At 39.6% G+C, this 15,610-nt stretch overlaps 21 non-coding genes across 21 annotated transcripts; all 21 read right to left on the bottom strand.

Annotated features, from left to right (window-relative positions):
• Window positions 1-301: 301 nt before the first annotated feature.
• On the bottom strand, window positions 302-374 carry TRNAV-AAC (transfer RNA valine (anticodon AAC)). Its single transcript has one exon. It is a non-coding gene; the product is annotated as a tRNA-Val (tRNA).
• Window positions 375-1,204: 830 nt separating this feature from the next.
• On the bottom strand, window positions 1,205-1,277 carry TRNAV-AAC (transfer RNA valine (anticodon AAC)). The gene has a single exon. It is a non-coding gene; the product is annotated as a tRNA-Val (tRNA).
• A 1,100-nt stretch (window positions 1,278-2,377) lies between these two features.
• TRNAV-AAC (transfer RNA valine (anticodon AAC)) lies at window positions 2,378-2,450 on the bottom strand. The gene has a single exon. It is a non-coding gene; the product is annotated as a tRNA-Val (tRNA).
• A 110-nt stretch (window positions 2,451-2,560) lies between these two features.
• TRNAV-UAC (transfer RNA valine (anticodon UAC)) lies at window positions 2,561-2,633 on the bottom strand. Its single transcript has one exon. It is a non-coding gene; the product is annotated as a tRNA-Val (tRNA).
• A 331-nt stretch (window positions 2,634-2,964) lies between these two features.
• Window positions 2,965-3,037, bottom strand: TRNAV-AAC (transfer RNA valine (anticodon AAC)). Its single transcript has one exon. It is a non-coding gene; the product is annotated as a tRNA-Val (tRNA).
• Window positions 3,038-3,550: 513 nt separating this feature from the next.
• TRNAV-AAC (transfer RNA valine (anticodon AAC)) lies at window positions 3,551-3,623 on the bottom strand. Its single transcript has one exon. It is a non-coding gene; the product is annotated as a tRNA-Val (tRNA).
• Window positions 3,624-3,891: 268 nt separating this feature from the next.
• TRNAV-UAC (transfer RNA valine (anticodon UAC)) lies at window positions 3,892-3,964 on the bottom strand. The gene has a single exon. It is a non-coding gene; the product is annotated as a tRNA-Val (tRNA).
• A 917-nt stretch (window positions 3,965-4,881) lies between these two features.
• On the bottom strand, window positions 4,882-4,954 carry TRNAV-AAC (transfer RNA valine (anticodon AAC)). The gene has a single exon. It is a non-coding gene; the product is annotated as a tRNA-Val (tRNA).
• Window positions 4,955-5,064: 110 nt separating this feature from the next.
• On the bottom strand, window positions 5,065-5,137 carry TRNAV-UAC (transfer RNA valine (anticodon UAC)). Its single transcript has one exon. It is a non-coding gene; the product is annotated as a tRNA-Val (tRNA).
• A 331-nt stretch (window positions 5,138-5,468) lies between these two features.
• On the bottom strand, window positions 5,469-5,541 carry TRNAV-AAC (transfer RNA valine (anticodon AAC)). Its single transcript has one exon. It is a non-coding gene; the product is annotated as a tRNA-Val (tRNA).
• A 696-nt stretch (window positions 5,542-6,237) lies between these two features.
• Window positions 6,238-6,310, bottom strand: TRNAV-UAC (transfer RNA valine (anticodon UAC)). The gene has a single exon. It is a non-coding gene; the product is annotated as a tRNA-Val (tRNA).
• A 1,503-nt stretch (window positions 6,311-7,813) lies between these two features.
• TRNAV-AAC (transfer RNA valine (anticodon AAC)) lies at window positions 7,814-7,886 on the bottom strand. The gene has a single exon. It is a non-coding gene; the product is annotated as a tRNA-Val (tRNA).
• Window positions 7,887-7,996: 110 nt separating this feature from the next.
• On the bottom strand, window positions 7,997-8,069 carry TRNAV-UAC (transfer RNA valine (anticodon UAC)). The gene has a single exon. It is a non-coding gene; the product is annotated as a tRNA-Val (tRNA).
• A 514-nt stretch (window positions 8,070-8,583) lies between these two features.
• On the bottom strand, window positions 8,584-8,656 carry TRNAV-UAC (transfer RNA valine (anticodon UAC)). Its single transcript has one exon. It is a non-coding gene; the product is annotated as a tRNA-Val (tRNA).
• Window positions 8,657-8,987: 331 nt separating this feature from the next.
• Window positions 8,988-9,060, bottom strand: TRNAV-AAC (transfer RNA valine (anticodon AAC)). Its single transcript has one exon. It is a non-coding gene; the product is annotated as a tRNA-Val (tRNA).
• Window positions 9,061-9,170: 110 nt separating this feature from the next.
• On the bottom strand, window positions 9,171-9,243 carry TRNAV-UAC (transfer RNA valine (anticodon UAC)). Its single transcript has one exon. It is a non-coding gene; the product is annotated as a tRNA-Val (tRNA).
• Window positions 9,244-9,757: 514 nt separating this feature from the next.
• Window positions 9,758-9,830, bottom strand: TRNAV-UAC (transfer RNA valine (anticodon UAC)). Its single transcript has one exon. It is a non-coding gene; the product is annotated as a tRNA-Val (tRNA).
• A 331-nt stretch (window positions 9,831-10,161) lies between these two features.
• On the bottom strand, window positions 10,162-10,234 carry TRNAV-AAC (transfer RNA valine (anticodon AAC)). The gene has a single exon. It is a non-coding gene; the product is annotated as a tRNA-Val (tRNA).
• A 110-nt stretch (window positions 10,235-10,344) lies between these two features.
• TRNAV-UAC (transfer RNA valine (anticodon UAC)) lies at window positions 10,345-10,417 on the bottom strand. The gene has a single exon. It is a non-coding gene; the product is annotated as a tRNA-Val (tRNA).
• Window positions 10,418-10,748: 331 nt separating this feature from the next.
• Window positions 10,749-10,821, bottom strand: TRNAV-AAC (transfer RNA valine (anticodon AAC)). The gene has a single exon. It is a non-coding gene; the product is annotated as a tRNA-Val (tRNA).
• Window positions 10,822-10,931: 110 nt separating this feature from the next.
• Window positions 10,932-11,004, bottom strand: TRNAV-UAC (transfer RNA valine (anticodon UAC)). Its single transcript has one exon. It is a non-coding gene; the product is annotated as a tRNA-Val (tRNA).
• Between the last annotated feature and the right edge of the window lie 4,606 nt (window positions 11,005-15,610).

Genomic DNA, 15,610 nt, shown 5'->3' with positions numbered 1-15,610 from the left:
TCGTCTTGGAGATAGGGTTGCATTTTGACCAAGGCCTGAATCAGTGGATTTCTTTAAAACGGATATTTTTGGTATTAAGAAGAAACCGTTTCATTGCCACCAAAATATTTTCTGCAATCTTTAAAAACTGAAGCCGGTCATGCCTCCCCGGCGGGGAATTTAACTCAGGTCTTCCGTAAAACAGGCGGTGATACTCAGCACTATACTACCAAGGACCCAAAATATGTCACTTTTCAATTTAAAAAAATTGCCAAAAACCTCCGAAAGTTTCGTTCTAACAACAAGTCAAAAAAGAACGTTATGTATCTACCAGGGCTCGAACCTGGGACCTTCCGCGTGTTAGGCGGACGTGATAACCACTACACCATAGATACCCAAAACATTTCACTTTTCAATTTAAAAAAATTGCCAAAAACCTCCGAAAGTTTCGTTCTAACAACAAGTCAAAAAAGAACATTATGTTTCTACCAGGGCTCGAACCTGGGACCTTCCGCGTGTTAGGCGGACGTGATAACCACTACACCATAGATACCCGTCATATCCATCGTAAATACGATGAAACTGTTTTAAAAATGGGCAAATTTTCGAGACCGAGAGCCTCCAATTCACTCGTCCACATATCGCTAAAATATCAACCTTCTTTGTATCTATCATGGCTCGAACCTGAGACCTTCCGCGTGTAAAGTGGACGTGATAACCACTACACCATAGATACGCTAGCGACTGCAACATGAACTGACGAAAATGGTCTTGGAGATAGGGTTGCATTTTGACCAAGGCCTGAACCAGTGGATTTCTTTAAAACGGATATTTTTGGTATTAAGAAGAAACCGTTTCATTGCCACCAAAATATTTTCTGCAATCTTTAAAAACTGAAGCCGGTCATGCCTCCCCGGCGGGGAATTTAACTCAGGTCTTCCGTAAAACAGGCGGTGATACTCAGCACTATACTACCAAGGACCCAAAATATGTCACTTTTCAATTTAAAAAAATTGCCAAAAACCTCCGAAAGTTTCGTTCTAACAACAAGTCAAAAAAGAACATTATGTATCTGCCAGGGCTGGAACCTGGGACCTTCCGCGTGTTAGGCGGACGTGATAACCACTACACCATAGATACCCAAAACATTTCACTTTTCAATTTAAAAAAATTGCCAAAAACCTCCGAAAGTATCGTTCTAACAACAAGTCAAAAAAGAACATTATGTATCTACCAGGGCTCGAACCTGGGACCTTCCGCGTGTTAGGCGGACGTGATAACCACTACACCATAGATACCCGTCATAGCCATCGTAAATACGATGAAACTGTTTTAAAAATGGGCAAATTTTTGAGACCGATAGCCTCCAATTCACTCGTCCACATATCGCTAAAATATCAACCTTCTTTGTATCTATCAAGGCTCGAACCTGAGACCTTTCGCGTGTAAAGAGGACGTGATAACCACTACACCATAGATACGCTAGCGACTGCAACATGAACTGAAGAAAATCGTCTTGGAGATAGGGTTGCATTTTGACCAAGGCCTGAACCAGTGGATTTCTTTAAAACGGATATTTTTGGTATTAAGAAGAAACCGTTTCATTGCCACCAAAATATTTTCTGCAATCTTTAAAAACTGAAGCCGGTCATGCCTCCCCGGCGGGGAATTTAACTCAGGTCTTCCGTAAAACAGGCGGTGATACTCAGCACTATACTACCAAGGACCCAAAATATGTCACTTTTCAATTTAAAAAAATTGCCAAAAACCTCCGAAAGTTTCGTTCTAACAACAAGTCAAAAAAGAACATTATGTATCTACCAGGGCTCGAACCTGGAACCTTCCGCGTGTTAGGCGGACGTGATAACCACTACACCATAGATACCCGTCATAGCCATCGTAAATACGATGAAACCGTTTTAAAAATGGGCAAATTTTCGAGACCGAGAGCCTCCAATTCACTCGTCCACATATCGCTAAAATATCAACCTTCTATGTATCTATCAGGGCTCAACCTGAGACCTTCCGCGTGTAAAGCGGACGTGATAACCACTACACCATAGATACGCTAGCGACTGCAACATGAACTGACGAAAATGGTCTTAGAGATAGGGTTGCATTTTGACCAAGGCCTGAACCAGTGAATTTCTTTAAAACGGATATTTTTGGTATTAAGAAGAAACCGTTTCATTGCCACCAAAATATTTTCTGCAATCTTTAAAAACTGAAGCCGGTCATGCCTCCCCGGCGGGGAATTTAACTCAGGTCTTCCGTAAAACAGGCGGTGATACTCAGCACTATACTACCAAGGACCCAAAATATGTCACTTTTCAATTTAAAAAAATTGCCAAAAACCTCCGAAAGTTTCGTTCTAACAACAAGTCAAAAAAGAACATTATGTATCTACCAGGGCTCGAACCTGGGACCTTCCGCGTGTTAGGCGGACGTGATAACCACTACACCATAGATACCCGTCATAGCTATCGTAAATACGATGAAACCGTTTTAAAAATGGGCAAATTTTCGAGACCGAGAGCCTCCAATTCACTCGTCCACATATCGCTAAAATATCAACCTTCTTTGTATCTATCAGGGCTCGAACCTGAGACCTTCCGCGTGTAAAGCGGACGTGATAACCACTACACCATAGATACGCTAGCGACTGCAACATGAACTGACGAAAATCGTCTTGGAGATAGGGTTGCATTTTGACCAAGGCCAGAACCAGTGGATTTCTTTAAAACGGATATTTTTGGTATTAAGAAGAAACCGTTTCATTGCCACCAAAATATTTTCTGCAATCTTTAAAAACTGAAGCCGGTCATGCCTCCCCGGCGGGGAATTTAACTCAGGTCTTCCGTAAAACAGGCGGTGATACTCAGCACTATACTACCATGGACCCAAAATATGTCACTTTTCAATTTAAAAAAATTGCCAAAAACCTCCGAAAGTTTCGTTCTAACAACAAGTCAAAAAAGAACATTATGTATCTACCAGGGCTCGAACCTGGGACCTTCCGCGTGTTAGGCGGACGTGATAACCACTACACCATAGATACCCGTCATAGCTATCGTAAATACGATGAAACCGTTTTAAAAATGGGCAAATTTTCGAGACCGAGAGCCTCCAATTCACTCGTCCACATATCGCTAAAATATCAACCTTCTATGTATCTATCAGGGCTCAACCTGAGACCTTCCGCGTGTAAAGCGGACGTGATAACCACTACACCATAGATACGCTAGCGACTGCAACATGAACTGACGAAAATGGTCTTGGAGATAGGGTTGCATTTTGACCAAGGCCTGAACCAGTGGATTTCTTTAAAACGGATATTTTTGGTATTAAGAAGAAACCGTTTCATTGCCACCAAAATATTTTCTGCAATCTTTAAAAACTGAAGCCGGTCATGCCTCCCCGGCGGGGAATTTAACTGAGGTCTTCCGTAAAACAGGCGGTGATACTCAGCACTATACTACCAAGGACCCAAAATATGTCACTTTTCAATTTAAAAAAATTGCCAAAAACCTCCGAAAGTTTCGTTCTAACAACAAGTCAAAAAAGGACGTTATGTATCTACCAGGGCTCGAACCTGGGACCTTCCGCGTGTTAGGCGGACGTGATAACCACTACACCATAGATACCCAAAACATTTCATTTTTCAATTTAAAAAAATTGCCAAAAACCTCCGAAAGTTTCGTTCTAACAACAAGTCAAAAAAGAACATTATGTTTCTACCAGGGCTCGAACCTGGGACCTTCCGCGTGTTAGGCGGACGTGATAACCACTACACCATAGATACCCGTCATAGCCATCGTAAATACGATGAAACTGTTTTAAAAATGGGCAAATTTTCGAGACCGAGAGCCTCCAATTCACTCGTCCACATATCGCTAAAATATCAACCTTCTTTGTATCTATCATGGCTCGAACCTGAGACCTTCCGCGTGTAAAGCGGACGTGATAACCACTACACCATAGATACGCTAGCGACTGCAACATGAACTGACGAAAATGGTCTTGGAGATAGGGTTGCATTTTGACCAAGGCCTGAACCAGTGGATTTCTTTAAAACGGATATTTTTGGTATTAAGAAGAAACCGTTTCATTGCCACCAAAATATTTTCTGCAATCTTTAAAAACTGAAGCCGGTCATGCCTCCCCGGCGGGGAATTTAACTCAGGTCTTCCGTAAAACAGGCGGTGATACTCAGCACTATACTACCAAGGACCCAAAATATGTCACTTTTCAATTTAAAAAAATTGCCAAAAACCTCCGAAAGTTTCGTTCTAACAACAAGTCAAAAAAGAACATTATGTATCTACCAGGGCTCGAACCTGGAACCTTCCGCGTGTTAGGCGGACGTGATAACCACTACACCATAGATACCCGTCATAGCCATCGTAAATACGATGAAACCGTTTTAAAAATGGGCAAATTTTCGAGACCGAGAGCCTCCAATTCACTCGTCCACATATCGCTAAAATATCAACCTTCTATGTATCTATCAGGGCTCAACCTGAGACCTTCCGCGTGTAAAGCGGACGTGATAACCACTACACCATAGATACGCTAGCGACTGCAACATGAACTGACGAAAATGGTCTTAGAGATAGGGTTGCATTTTGACCAAGGCCTGAACCAGTGAATTTCTTTAAAACGGATATTTTTGGTATTAAGAAGAAACCGTTTCATTGCCACCAAAATATTTTCTGCAATCTTTAAAAACTGAAGCCGGTCATGCCTCCCCGGCGGGGAATTTAACTCAGGTCTTCCGTAAAACAGGCGGTGATACTCAGCACTATACTACCAAGGACCCAAAATATGTCACTTTTCAATTTAAAAAAATTGCCAAAAACCTCCGAAAGTTTCGTTCTAACAACAAGTCAAAAAAGAACATTATGTATCTACCAGGGCTCGAACCTGGGACCTTCCGCGTGTTAGGCGGACGTGATAACCACTACACCATAGATACCCGTCATAGCTATCGTAAATACGATGAAACCGTTTTAAAAATGGGCAAATTTTCGAGACCGAGAGCCTCCAATTCACTCGTCCACATATCGCTAAAATATCAACCTTCTTTGTATCTATCAGGGCTCGAACCTGAGACCTTCCGCGTGTAAAGCGGACGTGATAACCACTACACCATAGATACGCTAGCGACTGCAACATGAACTGACGAAAATCGTCTTGGAGATAGGGTTGCATTTTGACCAAGGCCAGAACCAGTGGATTTCTTTAAAACGGATATTTTTGGTATTAAGAAGAAACCGTTTCATTGCCACCAAAATATTTTCTGCAATCTTTAAAAACTGAAGCCGGTCATGCCTCCCCGGCGGGGAATTTAACTCAGGTCTTCCGTAAAACAGGCGGTGATACTCAGCACTATACTACCATGGACCCAAAATATGTCACTTTTCAATTTAAAAAAATTGCCAAAAACCTCCGAAAGTTTCGTTCTAACAACAAGTCAAAAAAGAACATTATGTATCTACCAGGGCTCGAACCTGGGACCTTCCGCGTGTTAGGCGGACGTGATAACCACTACACCATAGATACCCGTCATAGCTATCGTAAATACGATGAAACCGTTTTAAAAATGGGCAAATTTTCGAGACCGAGAGCCTCCAATTCACTCGTCCACATATCGCTAAAATATCAACCTTCTATGTATCTATCAGGGCTCAACCTGAGACCTTCCGCGTGTAAAGCGGACGTGATAACCACTACACCATAGATACGCTAGCGACTGCAACATGAACTGACGAAAATGGTCTTGGAGATAGGGTTGCATTTTGACCAAGGCCTGAACCAGTGGATTTCTTTAAAACGGATATTTTTGGTATTAAGAAGAAACCGTTTCATTGCCACCAAAATATTTTCTGCAATCTTTAAAAACTGAAGCCGGTCATGCCTCCCCGGCGGGGAATTTAACTGAGGTCTTCCGTAAAACAGGCGGTGATACTCAGCACTATACTACCAAGGACCCAAAATATGTCACTTTTCAATTTAAAAAAATTGCCAAAAACCTCCGAAAGTTTCGTTCTAACAACAAGTCAAAAAAGAACATTATGTATCTACCAGGGCTGGAACCTGGGACCTTCCGCGTGTTAGGCGGACGTGATAACCACTACACCATAGATACCCGTCATAGCTATCGTAAATACGATGAAACCGTTTTAAAAATGGGCAAATTTTCGAGACCGAGAGCCTCCAATTCACTCGTCCACATATCGCTAAAATATCAACCTTCTTTGTATCTATCAGGGCTCGAACCTGAGACCTTCCGCGTGTAAAGCGGACGTGATAACCACTACACCATAGATACGCTAGCGACTGCAACATGAACTGACGAAAATGGTCTTGGAGATAGGGTTGCATTTTGACCAAGGCCTGAACCAGTGGATTTCTTTAAAACGGATATTTTTGGTATTAAGAAGAAACCGTTTCATTGCCACCAAAATATTTTCTGCAATCTTTAAAAACTGAAGCCGGTCATGCCTCCCCGGCGGGGAATTTAACTGAGGTCTTCCGTAAAACAGGCGGTGATACTCAGCACTATACTACCAAGGACCCAAAATATGTCACTTTTCAATTTAAAAAAATTGCCAAAAACCTCCGAAAGTTTCGTTCTAACAACAAGTCAAAAAAGAACATTATGTATCTACCAGGGCTGGAACCTGGGACCTTCCGCGTGTTAGGCGGACGTGATAACCACTACACCATAGATACCCGTCATAGCCATCGTAAATACGATGAAACCGTTTTAAAAATGGGCAAATTTTCGAGACCGAGAGCCTCCAATTCACTCGTCCACATATCACTAAAATATCAACCTTCTATGTATCTATCAGGGCTCAACCTGAGACCTTCCGCGTGTAAAGCGGACGTGATAACCACTACACCATAGATACGCTAGCGACTGCAACATGAACTGACGAAAATGGTCTTGGAGATAGGGTTGCATTTTGACCAAGGCCTGAACCAGTGGATTTCTTTAAAACGGATATTTTTGGTATTAAGAAGAAACCGTTTCATTGCCACCAAAATATTTTCTGCAATCTTTAAAAACTGAAGCCGGTCATGCCTCCCCGGCGGGGAATTTAACTGAGGTCTTCCGTAAAACAGGCGGTGATACTCAGCACTATACTACCAAGGACCCAAAATATGTCACTTTTCAATTTAAAAAAATTGCCAAAAACCTCCGAAAGTTTCGTTCTAACAACAAGTCAAAAAAGAACATTATGTATCTACCAGGGCTGGAACCTGGGACCTTCCGCGTGTTAGGCGGACGTGATAACCACTACACCATAGATACCCGTCATAGCCATCGTAAATACGATGAAACCGTTTTAAAAATGGGCAAATTTTCGAGACCGAGAGCCTCCAATTCACTCGTCCACATATCACTAAAATATCAACCTTCTATGTATCTATCAGGGCTCAACCTGAGACCTTCCGCGTGTAAAGCGGACGTGATAACCACTACACCATAGATACGCTAGTGACTGCAACATGAACTGACGAAAATGGTCTTGGAGATAGGGTTGCATTTTGACCAAGGCCTGAACCAGTGGATTTCTTTAAAACGGATATTTTTGGTATTAAGAAGAAACCGTTTCATTGCCACCAAAATATTTTCTGCAATCTTTAAAAACTGAAGCCGGTCATGCCTCCCCGGCGGGGAATTTAACTCAGGTCTTCCGTAAAACAGGCGGTGATACTCAGCACTATACTACCAAGGACCCAAAATATGTCACTTTTCAATTTAAAAAAATTGCCAAAAACCTCCGAAAGTTTCGTTCTAACAACAAGTCAAAAAAGAACATTATGTATCTACCAGGGCTCGAACCTGGGACCTTCCGCGTGTTAGGCGGACGTGATAACCACTACACCATAGATACCCGTCATAGCCATCGTAAATACGATGAAACTGTTTTAAAAATGAGCAAATTTTCGAGACCGAGAGCCTCCAATTCACTCGTCGACATATCGCTAAAATATCAACCTTCTTTGTATCTATCAGGGCTCGAACCTGAGACCTTCCGCTTGTAAAGCGGACGTGATAACCACTACACCATAGATACGCTAGCGACTGCAACATGAACTGACGAAAATCGTCTTGGAGATAGGGTTGCATTTTGACCAAGGCCTGAATCAGTGGATTTCTTTAAAACGGATATTTTTGGTATTAAGAAGAAACCGTTTCATTGCCACCAAAATATTTTCTGCAATCTTTAAAAACTGAAGCCGGTCATGCCTCCCCGGCGGGGAATTTAACTCAGGTCTTCCGTAAAACAGGCGGTGATACTCAGCACTATACTACCAAGGACCCAAAATATGTCACTTTTCAATTTAAAAAAATTGCCAAAAACCTCCGAATGTTTCGTTCTAACAACAAGTCAAAAAAGAACATTATGTATCTACCAGGGCTCAAACCTGGGACCTTCCGCGTGTTAGGCGGACGTGATAACCACTACACCATAGATACCCGTCATAGCCATCTTAAATACGATGAAACCGTTTTAAAAATGGTTAAATTTTCGAGACCGAGAGCCTCCAATTCACTCGTCCACATATCGCTAAAATATCAACCTTCTTTGTATCTATCAGGGCTCGAACCTGAGACCTTCCGCGTGTAAAGCGGACGTGATAACCACTACACCATAGATACGCTAGCGACTGCAACATGAACTGACGAAAATCGTCTTGGAGATAGGGTTGCATTTTGACCAAGGCCTGAACCAGTGGATTTCTTTAAAACGGATATTTTTGGTATTAAGAAGAAACCGTTTCATTGCCACCAAAATATTTTCTGCAATCTTTAAAAACTGAAGCCGGTCATGCCTCCCCGGCGGGGAATTTAACTCAGGTCTTCCGTAAAACAGGCGGTGATACTCAGCACTATACTACCAAGGACCCAAAATATGTCACTTTTCAATTTAAAAAAATTGCCAAAAACCTCCGAAAGTTTCGTTCTAACAACAAGTCAAAAAAGAACATTATGTATCTACCAGGGCTCGAACCTGGGACCTTCCGCGTGTTAGGCGGACGTGATAACCACTACACCATAGATACCCGTCATAGCCATCGTAAATACGATGAAACTGTTTTAAAAATGGGCAAATTTTCGAGACCGAGAGCCTCCAATTCACTCGTCGACATATCGCTAAAATATCAACCTTCTTTGTATCTATCAGGGCTCGAACCTGAGACCTTCCGCTTGTAAAGCGGACGTGATAACCACTACACCATAGATACGCTAGCGACTGCAACATGAACTGACGAAAATCGTCTTGGAGATAGGGTTGCATTTTGACCAAGGCCTGAATCAGTGGATTTCTTTAAAACGGATATTTTTGGTATTAAGAAGAAACCGTTTCATTGCCACCAAAATATTTTCTGCAATCTTTAAAAACTGAAGCCGGTCATGCCTCCCCGGCGGGGAATTTAACTCAGGTCTTCCGTAAAACAGGCGGTGATACTCAGCACTATACTACCAAGGACCCAAAATATGTCACTTTTCAATTTAAAAAAATTGCCAAAAACCTCCGAATGTTTCGTTCTAACAACAAGTCAAAAAAGAACATTATGTATCTACCAGGGCTCAAACCTGGGACCTTCCGCGTGTTAGGCGGACGTGATAACCACTACACCATAGATACCCGTCATAGCCATCTTAAATACGATGAAACCGTTTTAAAAATGGTTAAATTTTCGAGACCGAGAGCCTCCAATTCACTCGTCCACATATCGCTAAAATATCAACCTTCTATGTATCTATCAGGGCTCGAACCTGAGACCTTCCGCGTGTAAAGCGGACGTGATAACCACTACACCATAGATACGCTAGCGACTGCAACATGAACTGACGAAAATCGTCTTGGAGATAGGGTTGCATTTTGACCAAGGCCTGAACCAGTGGATTTCTTTAAAACGGATATTTTTGGTATTAAGAAGAAACCGTTTCATTGCCACCAAAATATTTTCTGCAATCTTTAAAAACTGAAGCCGGTCATGCCTCCCCGGCGGGGAATTTAACTCAGGTCTTCCGTAAAACAGGCGGTGATACTCAGCACTATACTACCAAGGACCCAAAATATGTCACTTTTCAATTTAAAAAAATTGCCAAAAACCTCCGAAAGTTTCGTTCTAAAAACAAGTCAAAAAAGAACATTATGTATCTACCAGGGCTCGAACCTGGGACCTTCCGCGTGTTAGGCGGACGTGATAACCACTACACCATAGATACCCGTCATAGCCATCGTAAATACGATGAAACCGTTTTAAAAATGGGCAAATTTTCGAGACCGAGAGCCTCCAATTCACTCGTCCACATATCGCTAAAATATCAACCTTCTTTGTATCTATCAGGGCTCGAACCTGAGACCTTCCGCGTGTAAAGCGGACGTGATAACCACTACACCATAGATACGCTAGCGACTGCAACATGAACTGACGAAAATCGTCTTGGAGATAGGGTTGCATTTTGACCAAGGCCAGAACCAGTGGATTTCTTTAAAACGGATATTTTTGGTATTAAGAAGAAACCGTTTCATTGCCACCAAAATATTTTCTGCAATCTTTAAAAACTGAAGCCGGTCATGCCTCCCCGGCGGGGAATTTAACTCAGGTCTTCCGTAAAACAGGCGGTGATACTCAGCACTATACTACCAAGGACCCAAAATATGTCACTTTTCAATTTAAAAAAATTGCCAAAAACCTCCGAAAGTTTCGTTCTAAAAACAAGTCAAAAAAGAACATTATGTATCTACCAGGGCTCGAACCTGGGACCTTCCGCGTGTTAGGCGGACGTGATAACCACTACACCATAGATACCCGTCATAGCCATCGTAAATACGATGAAACTGTTTTAAAAATTGGCAAATTTTCGAGACCGAGAGCCTCCAATTCACTCGTCCACATATCGCTAAAATATCAACCTTCTTTGTATCTATCAGGGCTCGAACCTGAGACCTTCCGCTTGTAAAGCGGACGTGATAACCACTACACCATAGATACGCTATCGACTGCAACATGAACTGACGAAAATCGTCTTGGAGATAGGGTTGCATTTTGACCAAGGCCTGAATCAGTTGATTTCTTTAAAACGGATATTTTTGGTATTAAGAAGAAACCGTTTCATTGCCACCAAAATATTTTCTGCAATCTTTAAAAACTGAAGCCGGTCATGCCTCCCCGGCGGGGAATTTAACTCAGGTCTTCCGTAAAACAGGCGGTGATACTCAGCACTATACTACCAAGGACCCAAAATATGTCACTTTTCAATTTAAAAAAATTGCCAAAAACCTCCGAAAGTTTCGTTCTAACAACAAGTCAAAAAAGAACATTATGTATCTACCAGGGCTGGAACCTGGGACCTTCCGCGTGTTAGGCGGACGTGATAACCACTACACCATAGATACCCGTCATAGCCATCGTAAATACGATGAAACCGTTTTAAAAATGGGCAAATTTTCGAGACCGAGAGCCTCCAATTCACTCGTCCACATATCACTAAAATATCAACCTTCTATGTATCTATCAGGGCTCAACCTGAGACCTTCCGCGTGTAAAGCGGACGTGATAACCACTACACCATAGAAGTAGAGAGTAACTAAAACTTAGCACTTTTATTTCCAAGATGGCCGCCAAGATGGCCACCAAAACAACCCCCCCCCCACCCCCAAAAACAAAAAGTCCTTGGAAAAATCGAAAATATTTTTGTTTTCAAATTTCACCTTGAAAATAATCTTTGACCTCGAGGCCTGACATCTGTCAACAACCACTAAGCCTCGGTCTATCAAATCAACAAGTTTGGTCACGATCGGACAAGGTCGACCTGAGATATCGGCGGTAATGTGTGACCCCACCAAATACTTACGTTAATTTACTTTTGGTGTCATTTTTTGGTTTTTTTCGTTTTTTCGCCGTTTAAAATGCTAATTAGTTATTTGCGAGATGGGGAAACGAATTCGCGACCTTCGCTTTATACCCTTGGCGGTTTTGGCCCCACCCAAAATACTTTAATCAACTAAACTAATATAAATAAAGTTTAAAATGCTAATTAGTTATTTGCGAGATGGGGAAACCTTCGCTTTATACCCTTGGCGGTTTTGGACCCACCCAAAATACTTTAAACAGCTAATAAACGTGTCTAAACTTGCAATAATAACTATTTCTATAAATAATAATTGTTTTTACATTTAAAAGTCAAAGGATATGTGTAAGCGTAAGACGTCTCAAAAATCGAGCTCTTTAAAGGTTAAAAAAATGAAGTTATTTATGGGGAAACCAGAAATTAAATGCAAATCGCCTACCGAGAATCCTTGTTATTATAATGAGCCATGTCGCAAACACGCTTTTAATTTCTTTGATAATTTAAACTTTAGTGTTAAATGCTGGATTTGTCAAGAACAATGTCTTGACAAGACAATTTTTAAACAACACTTAATGGATCACTTATCGAGTAGTTATAAAAATCAAATTCGTATTGATGTTTGCGATTGTCTTCATTCAAAGAAACCAGAATATACAACCAAAGAAGAAATATTAGACGATCAAATTATTGATTATTTGAACGAGTTTAACGTAAAACATCAAGAATGGTTAAACGAGTTTGTTAATGGTACTGGAACTCCAAAGAAAATTCAACGTAAAAAAAAGACAACTGGTATTAAGTCCGAAGAAACTTTAAATTCAACAATAAAATCAAATGTTGTATTTCCACCAGACTTTGTCATGCCATCTGATGAGCAGATGGAAGCAATTATTTTTTTTCAAGAATATTGTAAAAATAATCAAATTTTAACTCTTAATCAAGTTGAAACACCCATTGAGGTTTTGGAAAATCTTGAACAAACTTGTCAAATGATTGAAAATATGTGAATAAATATGTTTTCTAATATATTGTGATTATTTTTCCTACGTAAAAATAGATATTTTAACTATTTCATGTTAAGGTTTAGCGTGGTAGATCGGTAGCGTTGCAGGACGTTATTCAAACAGTCTCAAGTTCAAATCCCAATTCTTTCGATCTATCACGCTAAATCTTTTATTAGTATAAAACGAGATGTCGCCCAACTGAAACTGTCATTATAAAGATGACAAGTTTCGTAGTATTTCTACCTTCGAACGCATCACCCGATATTTACCCGGAAAATACACCTTCTAGTTTTAAAGTTCAATTAGCAAAACCTTTAAATTTTAATAATGAAAAATGGTCTTGCGCATTAGCAGAAATAATTCTTCCTGAAACTTATTCGAATATAACAAATGAGTATTCGCATTTCCAAGTAGGGCACGTGTCAGATGTTATTTCACCCGAAGAAAATCAATGGGATTATATTAAAATTGAAATTCCACCAAAACGTTACGAGGGTGATCTAGATCGAAATAAGAATAATATTCCAACATCTCTTCAAAATAATATACTCAACGAGTTTGCTAAAACTATTGAGGCCAATCAATCACTTAAAGGAAAAATACATATGAATACGGTAAAAGTTGACGAAAACGAAGACAGTTCAAAATTAAAAATACAGTTACAAAAAGATGTGCAAGTAAGAATACCTCAAGCATCGCCCCTAGCATCTGTTCTGGAATTTCGAGAAAATGATTTTGTCGACAGTGATTATCTGTCTAATTATCCTCTCTCGAATCACGCTAAAACTATTTCTTTAACTTACGCAACAAATTTTATCGAAGTACGAATTAAAAAGGCGTTAGTTGTGAATAAATATCAACAAAAATATTTACCACGACAAATTCCCGTGGAAGAAATACAATCACAACCCAGGAGAAAAAAACAGAAAATTAACAAGAAACCGAAACTAAAACCAGAAGTGAAACAAGAGGAAAAACCAAAACTTGAACCAAAAACAAATTTAGAAGAAAAGCCAAATTTTAAACTAGAAGAAAATATAAACAACATTTTACCAACAGAACCTTTAATTCTAAATATTAATGAAGACGTCAACCAACCAAAAGTTTTAAATCCTTCCGAAGAAAATAATCTACCAAGTTCTCTACCAATACCCATTAATCCACCATCTCAGCCTGTTATTAAACAAATACAATGGAATAATTACGCGATTGTTTTTGAAGCGGGCAGATATGAGGGAGAAAGACAATATAATAATGAAATTCAACCGTTCACATTACACTTAATTATACGTGATTTATTAGAACGATGTAAACCAAGACAGTTTGACGGATTAAAAACAGCGATATCTTCCGATGATGAAGATAATTTATATTTTAATTTAGAAATACCGGTAGGGATGGAAATTAAATTTCAAAATCCATTAGCAGATCTTTTTAAAATTCCACCAGACACTTATTTTACGGGTATTCAAAAATTTGGCCCGCTAAATAATTTAAATAATATTACTTTTAATTCGCGTACTAATTTTATCGACATACGTATTGAGACTACAAAAATACCGCAATTTGAGCAGGAAGATTGGGCTTTCTATTCCGTATCAATTATCCAACCTTTTTTATTTGAAGGTCAGAGAGATGATTTTGGAAATATTATCCCATTATCTTTGCATAGGCAATTAAAAAACGAGATTCAACAGGCGACTAACTTCCCCCCTTTAAATCGGTACGAAATTAGTTACGCAATAGAAGAAATAAATCGAGGTCATTACTTGAGAATTTCATTTCCTAGAGATCTACAAATTGCCTTCACTGGGAGATTAGCAAATATTTTTAATATAAACGCGCCAGAATTTCAAAATGGTGTAATTAGCAGTAAAAATCCTTTAAAAGTGTATGAGGAAAAATTTATGTCAGATGAAGAATCGGTTATAGATTTTAGGTACAATAAAAATATTCCAATCGAACACCCTAACTGGGAAAATGACAGTTATACGTTTGAACGAAACTATTACGAGTCTGATAAAGATTTAGGCGGGAATTTTATACCGTTATCTCTTCATTTCAAAATTTTGAATGAACTTCAAAAATATTTTGATTCTCATATCTCACTTAAGGCGGGTTTTTTTATTTTCAAAGAAAATGGAAATTATTATTTTCAAATTGAATTAATGAGTGGGTTGGAAATTAAAATATTCGGTCCTCTAGCAGACCTCTTACAAATTGAGTACAAAGTAGATTATATATCCTCAGTTTATAAAAGCAAAGCATTAGACCCTCTTCAAATTAGAATAGAATTAGATAATACGGCTAATTTTATAATTTTTCGAAATGATTTAAACAGAGTTGAGAATAGTCGACGACAAAAACGTGATATTGATTTCCACAATTACGAACATGGTAAAAATAATAAACTAAATATTGTAGACAAATTCCATTGTCGAATTCCAACTGGGGTGTACCACACTATTGATGATATTTTATTAGCAATGAAACAATCATTGCCACATCAGAGTTGGGCTAAATTCGAGTTTAATTTTAATTCAGATTCGACAGTTTCAGTTAAAGGTTTGGGTGGAAACAGTTTTTTAACCTTTCCAATAGATAACCCCAAACTCGGGCGAATGTTAGGTTTTTCAAATAATCAAATTGAAAGGCCTCTTTTTAACGAAATAGGCATGTACCCCGCAGATCTCAACCACGGAATATCCGGAATTTATGTCTATACAAATATTATACAACCTAT

The sequence above is a fragment of the Leiobunum rupestre genome, chromosome 3, assembly GCF_980474605.1.
Source record: "Leiobunum rupestre chromosome 3, qqLeiRupe1.1.hap1, whole genome shotgun sequence".
Lineage (NCBI taxonomy): Eukaryota > Metazoa > Arthropoda > Arachnida > Opiliones > Sclerosomatidae > Leiobunum > Leiobunum rupestre.
Note: the sequence above shows the minus strand (reverse complement) of the source record. Positions and strands in the feature narration are given on the sequence as shown.